Here is a 19,689-nt window from a genome sequence, read left to right on the forward strand (position 1 = left end):
TGTTTGCATTTTCAGATTTTGGGGTCATTATTAATTACTGAGAAACTCCCCCAAAAGTCACCCCACTTCACTGAAGAGTGACCTGAAATACGTCATATCTGACTTGGTCCAGTCATCATTGGCAGAACAATCCCAGCTGGGGACCTCTCATCTCTGAGTCTGTATTTAAGGTTTTAGATCATGACAGTTCGTGAAATAATTTTACTTTAGTCATGTTATGCTCAATTTAGCTTTTTTTTTGTATAGAAACAGACACCATTGCAGACACAGTGGGTCAGGTACCCATCAGAACGGGGAATAGAGTTTGAACCTCTGCTCTTTTGGCTCCAAAACCAAACGGTCTTTAATGCCTGAGTTAACAGATATCTCCTCCAACTGGCAGTAGTAGGTCACTTATCCTTCCCTCAGGTAACCCATCTCCTAGAAGAAAGCCAAAATTTGAAAGATTCACCATACTGTGATCTTTCCCTAGGAAACTCTGCTGGGACTACAGAGGCCAACAGCTTTTTTTCATGTTTCTAAACCGTCTTTGATATCCCCCAAAACACTTGCTTAGGCTCGAATTCCCTTAACAGTGAAATAATTAACTAGTTGGTGCAGAACTGGCTTCAACTATCATTGCGTATAGTGAGATTAAACCATTGAGAAACAATGTCACAAATCTGGATTTTGTGTTCTTCCAGGCTTTGTTAAAAAAGGGAAGAAACAGGTTGCCAAGGGATGACTTCTGAGCATGAACTGATTGGTTTAGACCCTTTGCAAGAGCAGAAAATATCCCTGTTGATACATTTTGCCCTGCACACTGTTGTGATGGGGTTCCCAGCACCAATCCATCATACAAGGTATTTACGAGCAGTGTATGTAGAGCAGAGCCATCACTCACACAAAACTCCTAAATCCTTGAGTACCTGGAAAAAAGCCAGAGAGACCCCAAACATAGTGCACAGGTGAAATTCATGGCTATTTGATATGTACCACCAGCAACACAGGAGAGAGAAGGCAAAAAATATCTGCTTAGTCTCACTGTAAACCACATTTCTCAGTCAGGTATAAGGGAAAGATTCCCTTTGGACAGAATAGTTGTCCATATACATTTAACATCCCACTGATGATTTCTCCTTGCCTTCACTGTTTGTAGGAATTTGTCTTGCCCCAGACTTCATGTCTCCATTTCCTCTTCCAGGCTACTAAAATGAACCATATCATCAGGTTTCCTGCTTAAATTCTTACTTCCCTTTGGAAAGGCATCACTTCAGACCTGGCCCACGTGACTGGACTGTCCCACACTACTTCCAGAACTATTTGAATTCAACCAGAACCCATCACTTTACCACAGTAGCAAGAACATTGCATTTACACTCATTTATCCCAGGAGCTGAGGCAGGTGAGGGACAAAGGCAGTGTCTCACACATGACACTGTGTGTGTGACTACACAGATGTGCACAAAAAGTGCCAATCAGCTTTGGTGGATCCAGGACTGAAATGGCTATTGATAAAAAAATTATTTCTACAACAAGAATTTGCATTCAGTAAGTAGTGAGCCAAAATTAGGACTAAGCAGCTGGTTTTCAGTAGTCTGAGGGTAAGAACTGCCTCTTTTCACCAGAACTAAACCAGGACCACCAATTCAAGCTTTACTGAGCAGACTGGAAGGCATGAATAAGCAAGGCACTGCCTGGATCTGAAGGTTGGGACATGCACAGAGATCTTGGCATCAACTACAGGACACTGCAGTGTTGGAGGAGAACTTTCCTGTGATCATGGATAGAAGCAGGATGAAAACCAGTAAATGGAATTTGCTTCCCTTCCCTTCAGACCACTGTGCGTTGGAAGCTGCCTTCTCCTGTGGATGTTACTGAAATTATTGCAGATCTTAAGATGTGTTAGTGAGGTCACATGAAGCGCAGTGTTGATGGCACAGCCACAAGCCAAGTGGGCTCATCAGTATTTGCATGTTAATTAGCTCAGCCAGAGATACTGACCAGTGTATGTAGGATGTGTAGGGTAAGGAATCAGTAAAATAGAGTTACTTGGTTGTTTTCAGCCCTTCCTAACCTCCTATTGCTGGAAACCTCTGGCCAAGTTAACACATGTGTAGGGTATTGATGGCTGGATTGTTTCCTTCCATCCCTCCAACCTCAGCAGGAATCATAGAATCATAAAATCACAGAGTGGTGTGGGCTAGAAGAGACCTTAAAATCATCTAGTTCCAAACTCCTTGTCCATGGAGGGGTTGCCACCCACTAGACCAGGTTTCTCAAAGCCCCATCCAACCTGGCCTTGAACACTTCCAGGGATGGGGCACCCACAACAGGGATGATTGGATGAGGTGCAGACTGCAGCTCAGCAAAAGACACGAGCACCCTGCCATGGTGTGTGAGCCACCAGGGTTGTGCTTTTTACAGGGGCACCAGAAGTCCTGCATCAGGACTCCAACCTTACCTTGCTTCCCTCCGAAGTTCCTCCCACTTCCACGGTGACCTGGCCTGCCTGTGCACCACTGATGAGCTCTGATGAGGTCAGAGTTAGCAACATTCAAGGCTTTTTAGGTAAATATACTTGAATTGGCATAACAGTCCATTCGAGGTCAGAGGTACCCACTGTTCTAACACAGGAAGGATACACATAAAACTAAATAAACTTCAGGGCTGTCCCTTAACAATCCCGCCGGAGGGTGGGGGTGGAAATGAGCATGGGTTTCAAAGGCTATTTAATGACTAAAAATCCAAAGGCAGAGCTGAAACCGCTGCTAGTTCTGCTCAAAGAGCAGTGACTTTGAAGGCACTTTGGACTGATTACGTTTTTCGGAGCAGCGCTCTGCATCACTCGGCGTCAGCGCTCCGTGGGACACATTGAGGGCAGCACCAGATCTGCAGCATGGTGCTGTAAGATCCTGACACTTAGCACTTCAGGAGAACAATAGCATTAGGGGAGATCATTGGGTTTTTCTTCTAAGCTAATTTGTTCTTAGCATTAGCAACAAAAATAGAGAGGATGCTATTTTAAAAGTTGCATTAATATGTCTCGAAGCTCTAAAGAGCAATGGGGAATTTTTGCCTGAGTACTCCAAGCCAAGGGCAGCCAGCAATTACATTTTTGTAAGGAGGCTGTCAATAGCAGAGGGATGGGCCAGATCCTGGCTTTGCTTTCATCCTTTTCACTGTCTCGTGCTCATTCTTGCACATTTTGTGGTCTGCAGAATCACTCAGAGGCAGCTCAAGTGGCAAGGCCATGAGCTGGGAGAAGCCAATGGCTTTTTCAGGTCCATCACTACATCTACTGCAGGTAGAACATAGACAGCTCTGTCCTTGTTGTCTTTTGCCCCAGGTCTTTGGTATTTTCTCTTAGGAGATGTCACGCAGTGATGAATTACCTTTTTTCTCAGGTCTTCAGACCACAAAAGGAATCAATAAACTGGTAAAAAAGACAATATGGTATTAAACTGGTGCAATTAAAATCTGGAGCTGAATACTCGTAACAAAAGAAGCCCCATGTCCCAGCCTGTCACACAATGTTCCAGTCTCCTTGCAATTTCTTTTATAAGTATTGAAATGCCTGGGTTTATAAGGGTTTTTTAAAATCATCAATCAAAATATTTGGATGGTTCATGAGGACAAGAAGTGTGATTTTGAGATGTGTTGCTAAGCTTCTGCTCTGCTGCCTCTTTCACTTACTGCTCAGAAGAACTATTCTTCGTAGCCATTTTTGCTCAGAGTCTGAGATTATCATAAGGTGTATTCAGCAGTAACCACGTGACATGAGTCAAATAAGTGTGTGAAAGAATCAGGTGAGACACACTTTGCATTTGCTTCCCTTCCTGGCAACAAGGTGGCCCTTCCTTGAATCCTAGTAAATGAGCCATGTGGGGCAAGTCCTTAGATTTGACGCTATTGTTATTAAACAGTTTTTAGTTTTGAACATCTGATGTGTCTCAGTGGAGCGGGCACAGACTCTCTTCACAAGCCATCCCAGAGATGGCTGGGACTCCTGTGGTGCAGTTTGAGCTCCTTGATTACTACAGGTAACAGCACAACTTACACATAAGAATCAGTTTTGATTTACTCCTGGTTCTTCAGTGGGATAACTTCTCTTGGTTGTTTAATGTTATTTTTTTTGAACTGCGAGGTTCATAGAAATAAAGGCTCTATTCCTGCCATTGACCTAGAAAAGTCTTTTGATTCTTTCCAGTGGGACTACTTTTTTTTCAGTTGCTGGGAACCTTAAAATTGTGTGTTTCTCTCCTCTGGGGGAGGTAGTGGCTACATTTTCATTCCTCCTTTAAGATTCGATCAGTAAAGCTGAAGAGACCCTAAAACTCTGGCTGACCTCCTGCACTCCCCCATTACAAAGGGCTCTCATGGCACTCACATTCTACTCCCATTTTCAAGCCTTCTGCTTTTAAGTCTGTGCTGTGAAATTTTTCTCTCTCCTACAGCATTGCTGGTGCTGCAGCTGGCATTATTAATTCCATTTCATTAACTGATCTTCCTAATGGACTGGAAGACAAAAGAAAAGACAGTCCTGAGACCAGAGTGTGGTTGAGCCTCAGGAGATCTGTGTTCAGTCCTTGTGTCCACCGCAGGCTTCCTACGTGACCTTGGGAATCATCTCCCTTAGGTCTCTGGGTCTGCTTGGTCTATTTAAATTTGGGGCATTGTCTGCTTTTTAAGCTTTGTTTTTGCAGCACCCAGCACAACATCTGCGGCTCTAACAAAAAAGCCTGACTCATTTTTGCAATACAACTTGCAGGCTGGTAGGCTGTCGTTCTTGGAGCAGGGGGGATCAAGATTGTAAAGATGAATTGGGATTGCATTGCTCTTGGAAATGGTGAAATCCTGCCCAGTGCTGTGTAAAGATCCTGGGGGACAGAGGAGCCTCCTCTCTGGCCAACTATGCCCAAAAGAGATGACAATGATGCATTTTTAGCAGAATCTCAAAGCAAGGACTGGTGGGCAGTAGCTGAGCTGGGGAAATGAGGCCTGGGCTTTTCCACATGGCAGTGCCACAAACCACCAGGGCTCTAGAGCAGCTTATCTTGCCAGCTCTCTCCTTCTGCTGCTGGCACTCTGGAGGGCAGGCACAGCCCCTCTGAGATGCTTTGCTGGGAGAGGGAGAAATAAGAATGTGAGCAGGGACCACGCCAGTACAAGCACATGGCACATGGTGCCCAGAGAGAGCCATGCCCCACGCAGGCAGCCCTGCTGCAATCCAGACAAAGTGCTGAGCCAACACAGCTCTGCCACAGAGCTGCACTAGACAGGTCCTGTCCTGCCCTTTGCTCCTCCACACATCCAGGTCATGAGCTCAGGCAGCTCTGGTGCACCCCCAGGAAAGATGTTCCCACAGAAATGCCTGAAGCTTTGCTTCCAGCTTACATGGGCCACCCCGTGCTCCTGCCCTGCTGGGATCAGGCCCAAGTTGTGAAGCTCCAGGTGCCGATTCAGGGGCTGGGATGCTCTGTCCAAGTGCAAAATACAACTACAAACTGTGTGACTGTGACTGCAAACTAAACTAACAGCCTGCAGGCAGAGGTTCAGGAGACTGAGGTTTCATTTGCAGCAGTGCCACAAGCCCTTAATTCAGGTTGAGATTCTCATAAGCAGCCAGGGGTGTTTGCAAATGAGCTGTGGTTTGCAGTGTTCTGTTGGCTCCTGTGCTCTTGTACCTGGTGCTCCTCCTGCCAGCCCAGACCTGGCAGGGGGGAGAAGGTGCAGAATGACTTAACACAGAGCAAGCCCCTTTCTCCAGCCCCAGTTCTTTCCCCCAAATAATTTATTCCAGGGAAGAGTGTAATCCAGCAGGCTCTGAGCTGCTCACCATGCTAGAGAGCTGCTTCAAACATCCACCACAGACATCTTTGCATCCCCCACCCCACTGAACAGGGAGGCTGGGAGAATAAATGCATTAGTGAAGGAGGTGTGCAGATGCTGTGGCCATGCACACACAGGCTCGGCCGACACACAATTGTCATGGCAACCCCAGCTTTCCCTGGAAAACAGCAACAGATCACTAATACACTGCTGGATCCAATAGCCACACCGCCTGCTCCATGGATGTGAGACACCTGGGTACCAAGATACCACAGCCCAAATTGTACTCAGGCTGGGAAGCCGGCTGCTAATACACAAAAATCTTGGCTGAGGTTGCAGAGGGAGGGGGGGCACGTTAGGCAGGGGTAGATTAAAAAGCAGCTGTTTCTGTCCTGAGCAAAAGCAGCCCTGCAGCACTTGCAAAGGCGAGGGAGGAGGCAGAGAGCGTGGCTGTTTATTGCAGCAATGCCAATGGTCCTGCATGGCACAAAGGGATGATGGATAAGGAGTGCATTGGTGCTGTCCAAGGGTGGAAAAAAGCCAAAAGGAGAAATGAAGGACATAAAGTACTGGTGTGTAAGACAGGAGTGTCAGTACAAGGCTGTGGGAAGGAGAAAGCAAAGAAGGAATATGAGCAGGGCTCTGGTGAGAGTCGGTATGAGCACTGGCTACAGAAGCACTTTGGACACTGAAGCAGCACTCTTGAGTTTTAAATGTTATTATGGGCCTCTAGGGTAATTTAGAAGAATTAGATCAGGAAATGATGTGCCAGAAGCATTGGCTGAAAAGTGGTCGGAATTGTGTTTGCTGGGGAAACGAACAGGGAAAATGGTTTTGTGGGGCATTTTAGGACATCAGTTGGAAGAAGAGCTACACAGAAAGGCAGTGGTGGTTTGAGTACTGAGGGGCTCTCCCTGCCCTGGCACATCCCCTCACATGGGGCAGAGGGAAGAGGAAAGGATGTAATATGTATTTGTCTTATAGACGATACCATTACGATATGTAATACGTATTTATCTTATAGAAGATACCATAAGCAAGGTCAAGCAAGCTTCCAGCATCCAATCAGCAGAATATGCAATGAAAATCCACACCCTGGAGCCAGCTCATTAGAAACTTAAGATCAGTCATCCCTAAAACTAGTTATCTCATTCAAGCAGATGCAAAATGAGGAAAAAAGAGAAGAAAAAAGTGCAGAACTGAGTTAAACACACTGAATTTGTGGAAATGGGTTTCTCTCTGAAGAAGAGATCCTATCTCTGAGTACTTGAACATCATATATCCTTGCTCCCCCCCCCTCTCTGCACCCAGTGAGAAAGTCCTGATTTGGTTGCTGACATCAAGTATCTGAGAAAAGACAATTTAATTTCCCATTCTCAAGGCCAAAGGATTAAAGATAGGTCAGCAAAACTATTTCACATTTAGAAAACCAAAGGAAAAAAAACTAAGGAATTCAGATTTCCCTGATGATATCATTAAACACCATAAGCCACATTTTCCTGAATGCTTCTGCAAAAGAAATGATAGCTCTCTACTCTAAGATGAGCATGCACATAATAGGAGATATAGGGTGAATTTGAATATATATATATATATGCAAAATAGTTATTTTGCTATCTTTATCAATTAATAAGCATCATGGAAGTCCACTGGACAGAACTGAATAAGGAAAAATGTTCTTCTTGTTGACAGTACATTTAACCACTCTGCTGCAATAATAGCTCTTCAATATGGTAAATTAGCAGGAATTTCAGAGAAACTGTGTAGATTTGCAGGGATCCAGAAATAACTGTTATCCCAGAGCACTGCACACGAGCAATACAAGGTGAAAGGATAACATACAACATTTTCTGCATGAATAGTGAATTCCCTTGCAACAGGTTTGGCTTTTACAGAAATGGGGGAATTCCAAAGAGAACAGTAAAATAGGTCTGGGCAAGCACTGCAGAAGGCCTGCTGGGATTTTAGAACTGCTTTCCCAAAGTGTTTCACTCCTTGAAAACACTGAAGTACTTGGGGCTTTGATGAAACTCCCTGACTGAGACAGGTACCACCAAATATCCCTTTGTACTGTATCAGTTACTTCATTCTTAATAAATGCATCCAGAGACCAAAAGCACGATATGCCTGTGTCCCATCTGAAGTCCTCGCATTTCATATGCCAGGTACTTAAAATAATGCCTTGAAAATGAATCAGAGATAAAATGTAATGGCATGACATTAATTTTAAATTATGAGAGATTCAAGAAAACCACAATCTTTTTTGTTTGCAAACCAAACAAACACAAACCCCAAATTCAATTGCCATATTTTGTTCTGGATGAACCTCCTCTGTCGCAGGTGTAGTACATATATATGATCAGCTCCTCCTGAATGCTGGGCAGGGCTCTGAGTGCTGTTGGTGCTCAGCACCTGCAGGTCCAGGCTTTGGAAACCTCAGCCTCTGCGTACCCCCAGCTTGAAGCTGAGAGACATCAGCTTAGGATGAGGGCCAGAAGAGAAGGATTTACTTCATTTTGGAAGCAGCAGCTCTTCCCTTTTCCAAAACACTTGCTTTTCAACTGTGCTTTTTTTCCCCCCTCGTTCTTTTCCCAGATCGCTTGACATTTAAAGTGATCAAAGTTTCCTGTGAACCACAGCTTCTAAATTCCAGATAAATATAGCCACCCTGCTCTGCATTTGTTTGTTTTTCTCAGGTCGCAAACCTGCAGTCGAGACCTACTTATTTTGGAGCAGGGAGAGCTGCTTGCTGCCTGTCACCACGTGCTTCAGCAGCCGGGAGGGGGGAGCAGAGCCCTCCGCGCAGGATGCAGCTCTGCACTTCTCCCAGCACAGGGTCTAATCCTGCTCTGGCAGCTCGGAGCAAACAAACCAGCAGCCTCCGTGTTGGCTTGAGGAGCCAGAGGAGCCCTGGGAGCGGGCAGGAAGCAAACGGAGGCGTGATGCTGGGAGGCAGACTGCACAGAGGGGAGGATGGAGATGGCCGTGGCCGAGCGCTGTGACATCCCCAGCCCACGCTGACACACAGGGGGGGACAACTCTGAGCCCTTTGAGACAAGCTCTGTGGGTTCTGGAGTACGGGTTAAACCACATACAAGGGCAGGAAGAACCTGCCCCTGCTCCACCCCTCCCACTCCCTTACCCACCCACACACACCCGCTCAGCCCAGAACAATTTATTTTGGCCTCCCCATTAGCTGGGAAGTAAACGTGGCAATTACTTTGTATATCTGAAGTGTCAGAACCGTTTGGCACATTTCCCTGAAGCTAAATAATTAATGAAGTGCTCTGATTAGTGTGAATCCTGTGGAATCATCAGGCAGCATGGAGTGACATTTATTTTTACCTCTTTATGCCTGAGACAAGGCTTTGGTAAGAGGCCAAGAATGGATGGGGCTTCCATACTTTCCTGCAGCTGAAAGGGCTTGGCTTGGGGTTTATTCTAGAATAAAAGGTTTCTGCCCTGCTTTGTGCTTAGGCTGCCACAAAGAGAAGCAGCCCTCAAAATTTAAACTCTTTGCAAGTGATAGAGGATAAAATACATTTCTTTTCCATATAGGAAAGATCTCCGATATATGTATCACCCAGAAACTTGTTTCCCTCATTGCCTCATTAGAGGCACTACATCGAAGAGGTAGTTTTACCCCTCTTACCAACAAACAGGGGTCAAGTAGAAGATCCTGGGAGTGCAGCTGCCAAGGTGAGGTTCAGATTCTGCAAACCAGGGCACTACAGCAGGATCCGGCCCCGTGGAGTCACACCTGTGCCAGTGGGTTTCCAGCCTAACCTCTGGTGACAGAGTGAATTGATGCCCCTGTGGGGTCAGAGAGCTTCTGGTAAGAGACTGCCACATGAGCGGTGCAGGGGTTGCTGGTGGTTGCCACTTAGGGTCCATTTTCTCCTACAATTTCTTTCTTTCTGAATAAATTCCCCACACAAAACAATGCCGGCCACCCAAATAGCTGTATCAGCCCTGCCTCTGCCGTGCAGATCTGTGTGAGGTGATGCCCTTTTCCCAGCCCTCCCACATTTTGCCATCAAACTGCAAATAATCTGCTTTCTGCCATGACCCAGGGAGGAGAGAGGCTGCCTAGAGAACACACTGAGCTATTACATGTGCAAATTGGGTGTCTTTGGGGTCCTGAAGTGCAATCTTCACCTCTGCAGGGAGGAGATAAAAGTATAGCAAAGGGTTTACATAAAAGCTGAACCCTCCTGATCCCAGATGCCACAGCCATAATGACTCCAGCTCCAAACCTGCCTCATGCATTTCACCTTCTGAGCAGCACGTTCACATGCTCGGGGATGATACAAAAACATCAACGCCAGTCAGGCACCTCGAAAAGTTGCCTCTCCCTAAAGGGCTTTACCCCTCACACAGAGTTTTGTATAAACAAGGGGTAAAGGACTCCTTGCAAGAAAAAGCAAATAGTTTGGAAATCATGTACTTGAAGTCTATGCCTGGTTTTGCCTCATCCAACATGTGTTTCCATGGAAGCAGAGGAGGGAGCGGGCAGCCTGTGGCTGCGAATCACAGCTATCTAGCTGCCTGCTCCCGAGTCTGAAGAGACAAATGGATCATTAAAAATAAAACAAAACTGAAATTTAAAACATCCCTTTTGACAGCAGATAGCTGGATATTTAGTGCTGCAGTTTGTTCAGTGGGCTGGGGCCCAAGTGCATATCACAGCTGAAGAAACCAAACTCGGGCCCAACCTCAGAGGAAACGAGTATGCGCCGAATAAAATGATTTTTGTTCTTGTGTTGACTGCACTGGTGTAGTGATTGTGTGAGCACAGAGAATGGCAGCGCGACACAAGAAGACAGTTACGTAAATGGATTAAAAAGATGTTTTCAGCACGGTTTGGAGGAGTGTGTTGCAGAGAGAGACCAAAACAAGGATGGTTTAGAAAATACGGATTGTTTAGGAAAGCTAAAGGTTTATCTGTTGATCCAAACCTGGTTTTCTGATCTCAGGAGCAAGTCTCCTGAAGTCAGTCAGAATGTCTGTCAGTGGCTCTTATCAATATGTCCTTCGAGCAGAAACTTGTTTTTGACTATAACCATGAAGTTTTCCTGGCCTCAAACAAGCATCTTGAGGCATTATCACATCCAAAGAAAACATGCAGTTCCTAACAGCTTGCAAGCCAGTTGCAAATACATCTTGCTGCTGAGCCAGGGACATTTCATTGGGAGTAATTACCACATATCCTCAGGTAAGAGCTGCCTCTTACCCAAAACGTGGCACTCGTTTACTTGAATGTAGCTACTCTTGAGGGACCAAACTGGATCTTCCCAGTGGCCTCATGAGGGCTCCCAGCAAAGTATCGGGGCTGATATGTGTGTGTAGCCATCATGTGAGCAAATGCAAAATGTCCTTCCTGCATTTACCTCCCTCAGAAAAAAAATACATATCTGTTTTACAGCAACCTGCCTTGTCCCAAAAGGCAGCAGGATTTCTCACCAGGAGGTACTGTTTTCTTTCTTGACTACCAGGCAAGAAAAATTAGGCACGGTTACAAAAAATGCCAATTAGAAAACACGGTTGCAGGCTCTAGTGAGTTAAAAATCCCAAGTTTTTAGTGCTTGTGAGATTTCCTCCCCATAGCTCTGTGTAATGGATTTGGAGCTGTTGTCTATAGCTGCCTGAATGCTGAATTTCTGAATACTGTGATCAATACTGTATTGAATAACGATACCTATTATCTAATGACAGCTCTGTGTGCATCTGATACTTAAGTTTAGTAGATTGTTTTCAGGGGGAGAACAGCAAAAGTTGAAAGAATGGGTCAAATCAACTTGAGTTTGTTAGAAACTACATCCCAACAGGGAAATATGAGAGATGAAAATGAATCTGTTGGGGGAAATGAAGAGATTTAGCTTGGATCAGGCTGACTCTATTTCCAGAGCCTCCAAAGGTCCTAGACGTTTCTATACCATCAAATCCAATTGAGCAAATGGCAATATTACCACAGGTGTCCTTCTTGCCTTTTGTAGCTTGTGAAGCACATTGCTAAAAGGGGGTTTGAGCCAGCAGACCCAGACAGGGCAGGGCCCTGCAAACACCTCTATGCACAGGCTGGAGGCAAAGTTGCCATGGAGGCCAATGGTGTAAGGGCAGCAAGTAGGGAAGCTCTGGGTTGGTTTTCATCTCGGGTTGGTGCTTAGTATTCTTCTTCATCATACCAATGTGAATTGCCTAATGGTACTGGCTGATACCATGAACTGTGATAAGCCAGGATTTTTAATTTTTAAAAAAAAAAAATATGGATACCAAATCATAATAATGATCTGTCCATTTTTATGATTTGATCAAACCATAAGAGCAATTTGTGGCTTGTTTCTACCTATGCCATGGGTAAGTGAACCATTGAGTGTCCACTGGGCCCAAAGACCTGAAGGTGAAAGGCTCCTCTATCCCATTCCCAACCTCGAGCCCTCAAGGACATCCTTGGGAATGTTCAAGGCCAGGTTGGATGGGGCTTTGAGCAATCTGGTCTAGTGGAAGGTGTCCCTGCCCATGACAAGGGGGTGGAACTAGAAGATATTTAAGATTCCTTTCAACCCAAACAATGCTATGATTCTGTGATTCTGTGACAAGGCTCTGCAAGTTTCGAAAACATGTAACTTAGCAAAGGAAGAACAGTGCACCTGAATTCTGGGACCAAGTAGGAAGGAGCCGAAAGGGGAGCAGAAAACTAGTGCAGATGAGTCTGCACTAGGAGGATGTCAGAAAAGCATTTGCCTCCAGACAGTGTGGGATATTGATCTGCAGTCACACAGCAGCACACGCTGGACAGGAAACATCATCAGAAATTGGCTGAGGGAAGGGGAGAAAGATGTCAATAAAATCAAGTGGTGTGTCAAAGAGAGGAGGAAGGAGGAGGATATCAGGGCAGCCTGCACTGGAGCCACGAGTGTTTACCTCGTGCTGTGTATCAGTGACCTTGAGAGTGATGCCATTATCTAATGATGCCAAATTGTAGGAGGCACAGAACAAATTAATTACAAATAGGAGATTAGGTTTACGGTCTGATAAGCAGCTCACGGAGTTCAATGAAGAGAAGTTTTAATGAGATTAAGTGACAAAGCCATCACTTAGAAGGAGGCATTAGACAGACTACAGACAAGGAGAAAGAACTGGGGGCGAAGGCAGAGAACTATTAAAACCATCTGTGTTATTAAAAGAAGAGTAAACAAGGCCTGTGCCTCTCAGGGAGAAATGGAGATGATAGTAAGGCGTGCTGGCACCGCCAGTGGGAACTCTTCCCGTGAACGTATTGTGTGCAGCATCTGAGTCAGACTCAGGGGGGATAGTGATGGAGCACAGCAAGGGAAACCCAGCACACACTTGGGACTAACAGGAGGAGCAAAGCACTGTCTGGCTTGGTATAAATAGCTGCAAACAAGAGCCCTGAGAAGCGGTCCAGGAGGCCTGGATGGCTGGGGTACAGCAATAGCTTGGAGCTGGCTTGATAGAGAAGAGCAAATGCAGCAGGAGATTGGATGGTAGCAAACAAGGAAAGAAAGAGGCTAGCAGTTGATATGTCAGCCTAAGAAAGGCAGCTCTTAAATAATAATAGCTATTGCTAATGATGAATAATTAAAGCAGACCACTTGGTCCTCTGGCCCTTACGCAGTTCCGTTCCTCTAATGTACAGCAGAAGCATCATTTGTAGTATGTGACAGGAGGAATCTTGTGCTACCAGGGGCTGGCTGTGCTTCATCTCCTAGCAAACCCACTGCACCCTTCTGCATGAGCTGTATTTAAAGCTGAGTCCAAATATAATAGGAGTGGGAGCATCTTCGAATCAAACAGATAAGAGATTTGGGGTGTAGGGGTTGGAGATAATGTCCCATGTCCATGTTACCTACGAGTAAAGGGCCAAAACAGTTCCTGAAAAAGAGGAGAGACACACTTCTTTTTTCAACAGCAGTGGGCAGAGTTCTGTATGTTATTTTTATGAAGAAAATATTAGACATGTTTCCTCATCTTTCCTCTTTGTGATGGGACAGGTGCAGTTGGGGTACATGGGGCTGACTGACATTGTCAGGCGTGTAGTTACTCACTAACACAAGAATTTACCAATTCTCTGGAATTAGATCAAATGGATCTAATTAGGGAAAAGGTTTGGGAACACAAGAGAACAGACCACAGATCCCTCGTTTTTCTCCCCTCTCCCTCACCCTTCCACCCACCACTTCACCCAAAGGGTAACAACCACGGTGAGGGGACTGGGGGACTGACAAAAGGAGCAGGCACCAAGCAAAGCAGAGCTGTGCCTCAGCCAGCACAAAATGGTGGTGTTCCCTGCATTTCATAATCCTCCTTATACTGAAATTCATCCTGCAAACTCTCCAAGGAAAGGACCTTACTGCTTGCTCTTATCTTCGCTAACAAAAGATCCTGATCTTGACTGCGTCTCCAGGCACTACAACTAAAATAAGATCTAAAAACAATAATCAGCACAGAGCTTTCTTTTTCCTAAGAAATCAGGGAGCAATTTGTGCATGCTAAGAAAGACATGTAGCACTACAGCCTTTCAAAGTCATCTGCTATTCCCTTGCCTTGCAATACAGATTATCCAAATGCGGATCCCTGAGTGCTCTCTGATACACAACTCCAGTAAATATTTACAATCCCTCTCTTCCTATTTTGGGTTGAAATATGCTAAAAAGGATGCACAGGGGGTGCCTCAGCATCTTACAGACTCTGGTCAGCAAAAGCAAAATCCTGCTGGAGTGACAGCCAAAAGTGTGTTGCAGTCTCACCCTTCTGGAAACATTCAAACCTCCACAGTTAACTCTGATTTTTAAAAAAAAAATGCAGAAAACTAAAGTGTGGGGCAGAACCTTCTTCAGGGTTTTGATTTTTCACATCTCTTTTCCCTTTGGTGTGGATTACCAAGATAAGCTAACAGAGATGGAACTCCTTATTTCTTAGGGTCTATCCTTTCAGAAGGGAGAACCAATCTTGGGAAAACACAAACCTTGGTGGTTTAGGATGCACGTGGCTGTGCATACTTCCTTGTTGGTACCTCATTTTCCTGACCCAGTGCTATAGGGATGAGGTGATGACTTGGCCCACAGGCCTGGTCACACCTGGCTGGACTTGGATATGAGATCCTGGGGGGAAACGTGAGCACAGGTTGGGTGGGGACTGTGAGTCCTGCTGACAAGTCCCTGAGGTGATGGGGACCAGGAACTCAGGACTCACCACAGCACACTCCAGCAGGGATGTCTTTAGAGATGGGTCAGGTATGAACCCCAGCTGCCACAACTGTTTTACCACATTTGCTGGAAGTGGATGGGATGGACTTACCCCTGGGTCTGCTGAGGATGGCACAGGGGCTTGCTCTGCTTTTGGCTCTGGAAACAGGAAGGAGCAGTGGACTCTGCAGGAGCCCAAAGAAGCAAAAAACATGATACTTGGATGCAGCTGAGCACAGCCGGACATGCTGATGGTGGGTTTGCAAAAGCCCAGACAGTTCCTGCTGTATGTGTTTCTGCTGCATGATTCTCTGCCAAACCTCCGTTTAGCAGCACTGGGAACTCCACTGAGCAAGTACAGAGCAGACAGGAGGATATAACTCAGGTATAGGACTATACATGCAAGTATGGTACAGATCTATGCCTGACTCAAATCCATGAATAGAAACTGCTGCTCTGAGCTCCACCCTTGCCCACAGGGCAAAAGCATAGCTCGCATCTGAATAATTCCTGAAAATCTCGGCTGCTACCATCTCCAAATCAGAGCAACAACAGGAGCTGAAGCCAAGTGCTCTGAATATTTTCTTCCAAAATACCCAGGAGAGCACAGCTATATGCAACAGAGACATTTACACAGTGTTTGAGGCAACATTTCTAGTCTTAGCAGACAGAGAGGTGCCAGGAAATGATTCTACTCCCCAGGCAGGACTCAAACCACAGCATAGCCAGGGCTGTGAGGCCACGATTATCACAGTGATCTTTTCAGCCCCACTCCATGTAGCATCAAGCAAGAGTTAAGTGATGACTCTCATCCAAGATACTCCTCTTAGCTACTGCTGTGGGTTGTAGTGCAGTGAATACTACAAAGGCAATGTCCCTGCCCAGTCTGTCCCTGAGAACAGGGTCAGACCCTAACCACACTTAAGAATAGCCTTCAGTTCCCCCCCTTTCCTTCAAACGTAGTGATGTAATGCAGAACAGTTTGACGAGCCAGTGTTGCCCTGTTTCCATGGGATTGGAAGTGCGGGGAAGAGGGGGAATACTTCCAGACAGCTGCCCAGATTGGTCAGGGAAAGGGGCTCTCACTTGGAGAAGAAGCACTGAGAGAAGGCACTGCAAAACTTGTGACTGATTTACCTAGGGGTGCAGGAACAGAAGAAAGCAAGACTCCTTTAAGAGGGGTAAAAGATGGCATGTTCCCCAATGAGATGTGTCAGATAAAGGTTAACCTTTCAGTCTTCATGGCTCTACCTGCTATATGAGTTGCCCCCTCAATGCCTCCGACCCTAAACAGCTGCTTGCTGGCCATTCCCTGCTTTTTACAGTGCCTCCTCAAAGGTCTCACATCCCAAAAGGATGTCTGTCCCACAGACATCACCAGCCCTGTGTGCACGGCCAAAACATCCACTCTCTCCTCTACAAAAGGCTTGCACCGGGCAGCAAATGGTACTTAAGGGGTGGGATCCCAGGCCTGATCCTCTGTGAACTCTGTGCCACTGAGACATTTGTCTAACACATCTTTTATCATTTTTCCTCCAGCACCCTCATTTATTTCCTTTTGCAATGTCAGTTTGCCCAGCCAGCTCGATGAATAATTCAGCACCATTAAGCACGTGCCAGAGCTCTTTCAGCACTTAGTAGGATCAGCTCTTTGGTCCTTTTCTCCATTTAAACTTCATTCCAACATAATCGCCCTTTCATTGCTGCTGGAGGAGCAAGATCTACAAGTAAAAAGCACATTGGCATAGCTATATAGAAATATAACTATATATATGGAAATCATGCCTTTGATAGGACTGGTGTGCTGCTAACCATTCTGATGGATGCAGGGTGCCTTGCTGCTCCTTCTAACTGCTGCTTTGAATGATGGAAAAAGCTGCCTTTTTTTTTTTTTACAGTAATGTTCAATAACCAGGCAATAAAGATGATTTCACAAACCAGAATTCAGAAAAACCTGAGGTCATTTCCCAGTTTTGTTGTGCATTCCTGGTGTTATTGCAGTGAAATCAATTCATCACACACAACAAATCAATTAATCATACAATGAATTAGCCAATCTCAGCCCTTTTTCAGCAGCTTTTGTAGACAAAAGGGTGTGCACGTGTTTCAGCATCCCATCTGAAAGATAATACTCATCTCCTTCCTTGCTTTGCCTGGAGGTTTGGATAGTGCCACTGTCCCTTGCTGCCAACATGCAGTGCTGGGAAAACTGGAGCTCTCAGCATGGGCAAAACCTGTGGGTTCACTGCTTCCAGCAGTCCTGTCACTGTGACTGAATCATCTTTACTCCAAACCCCCAAAATGGCACTACTGAGTATGGACAGGCCCTTTCCCTGCAAGAACTGAGGGCTGTTTCTCTGGAACATCAGACATAACTGCACACACAGTTCTGGGCCAGTTTGCATGATCACCATGCCTGAGAGCACCAGGCAGCAGAGTCAGTGTGTAACACCCAGCTGCAATGACTGTCTGTGCACATGAAGTGTAGAGGTGAGTGCTTGTTTCAGAAGGCAACAATTGCTACTATGGCTTTTATTAAATCCCACTCATTTTATGACTCCCTGGTCGGAGCAATAAACCTTTGACTTTCAGCTAAGGGTATACGAAGTCCTGCTGTTCCAGCAGCAGCAAAGCTCCAGTGCAGGCATCCTAGACAAACAGGGAAGGCAGCCCATTCTCTCCCTTTGGGAAGTAACTCCCATTCTTTGGAACAACTGCACTTAACCTGAGCAAGTAAGCATAGCTGCTTGTTTCAATGGTACATTAGCTGACAAAGTAACCTTCAGAAATCCTGACTATTGATCTCCTCTGGCTTTTCTGCGAGCTCTCCTACCTTGCTGGTTGCCCAGATACAGCCCTTGTTTTGTTGATGCTATCAGCATTTCATCAGGCTGTATGCAAGGACTCCCTCCTGCCTCTGTAAGGAACTGTCTATATTTCCAAAGGAGAGCAGAAAAACCTGTCTGTGTAACCCCTGCCTCTGCCAGCATCACCCAGTGAGTGAGCAGAGCTCCTGGGCTGCTTTGAAGTGAGTTGATGTGAAAACAGTGTCTCTGGGATTGTCAGAGGCTGGGTTTAGATCTCACACTACTGTGGATCCCAAGTAGCACCAAGCAAGGCAGAGTGTTTATACCAGCCAGCCTGTGATGGTACCGGACCTTGGAAATCTGAATTTGCTTTATCCCTTGAATTTTACAATCTCATTGCACCCTCTATTCAAAAGATAAGAAGCAAACATCAAAAGCTGTTTCCCTGCAAATTATTCTTAAGGATCCATTTTGAAAGGGGACAGTCTTTATTGAGATTTCTACTTTACCTGGCAATCTGAATAGTCTAATGCCAAATCCTTAATGCAAGCTCAGTTTGCTGTATTGGAAGCCTTATCTCTCTCTCTCTCTAAGACATGGATTTTTGCGAAGGTAATACTGATTATCTGTGTCCTTTTAGTGCCTCTCAAGTTACCCCAGCTCAGAGGACTCCTGAGGTCATCTCTTGCTGTAGCTTGCACTCTCATGAACTGAATTGTGGGATTATTTTCATATGAACAGTGAGAAAGCGTGTACATCTTTTCCAGTGATGTTGGAGAATTGCAGGAAAGCACTGGAGGACTGGCAGCACCCAGATGGACCTAATCAGTTTTCCTGATACAGAGGACTCCTTACAGCTGTACATGGAGCAAACTCCACCTGCTGAAACCTTTGGAAGAGATCACCAATTCCAAATAAAACCTTACGGCATCAGCTGGGAAAGGGTTTTTCTGAGAAAGTGACACAAAAGGGCTTTCGGTGCATAGACCTGTGAGTTAAGCTGAAGCTGCAAGGAAGATAAACCCTAAAATAAGGTTTATGGTTAAGAGAAGCAACCCAACTAGCAGGGCTGATTTAAGCAACCTTGACATCCCCAGACATCCCCACCCACCACAGGCAGGATTGTGTCTGGCAGACCTGTGATGGAGGCAGAAGATTATTGGCATCCAAACCAACCTGTCTTATTGTAGCATTAGTTTTTTTCCATACTTGTTTGTATTCCTCACACGCAAATAAAATCCTGCAAATGCAGAACACCAGAATGACCTCTCACTGCTGCAGCTCCCATGTAACCACCGAGCTGGTGGTCAGAGCCAGAGGGGAAAGAGAAGGTATCTGTGATACCTCTCTGGAAAAATAGCAGACTAAATTACCCAGGTTGGGTAAAGGTCAAGAGAGTTAGAAAAAAATAAAACAAAGGAATAAAACAAAGAAAAGTGGTAACCAAGGTAAGATTAAAAGTGACAAGAACATGAGACACTTTCTTCATGGGGGGATTCAAGACCTTTGGATTGTTAGACCATTATATATCTCATATTTTCTATATTGTTGTGAACTGACATGAGCTCAGCAGCCTCCCAAGAAAAAGAAAAAACTAAATCCCCTTTTCAGTCAATATTGCTATTATGTCCCAATCAGCAGTGCACTCACAAGCTAAGGAAAAACACCAGTGAAATCAATACCCACCTCCAGGTTTTATTCCCAAAGGAAACCTATCACATGCACGCCCACCCTTCTCTACAGTCAAATACATTCATTCTAGCCTCATGCTATCTATAAGACACAAATAGCAATACTTAGGGAAGTCCTTACTCTGCTTAACATCTGAAAAATTAGAGCCATCCTGAAACAGGTAGACATGC

At 45.4% G+C, this 19,689-nt stretch overlaps 1 protein-coding gene across 1 annotated transcript in view; it reads right to left on the reverse strand.

The window, feature by feature from the left end:
* RTN1 (reticulon 1) overlaps positions 1-19,689 on the reverse strand; it is a 118,324-nt gene that overhangs the window by 17,974 nt on the left and 80,661 nt on the right. The window lies entirely within an intron of this gene.

Source organism: Corapipo altera, unplaced genomic scaffold (assembly GCF_003945725.1).
Source record: "Corapipo altera isolate COAL_440 unplaced genomic scaffold, ASM394572v1 23, whole genome shotgun sequence".
NCBI classification, from domain to species: domain Eukaryota; kingdom Metazoa; phylum Chordata; class Aves; order Passeriformes; family Pipridae; genus Corapipo; species Corapipo altera.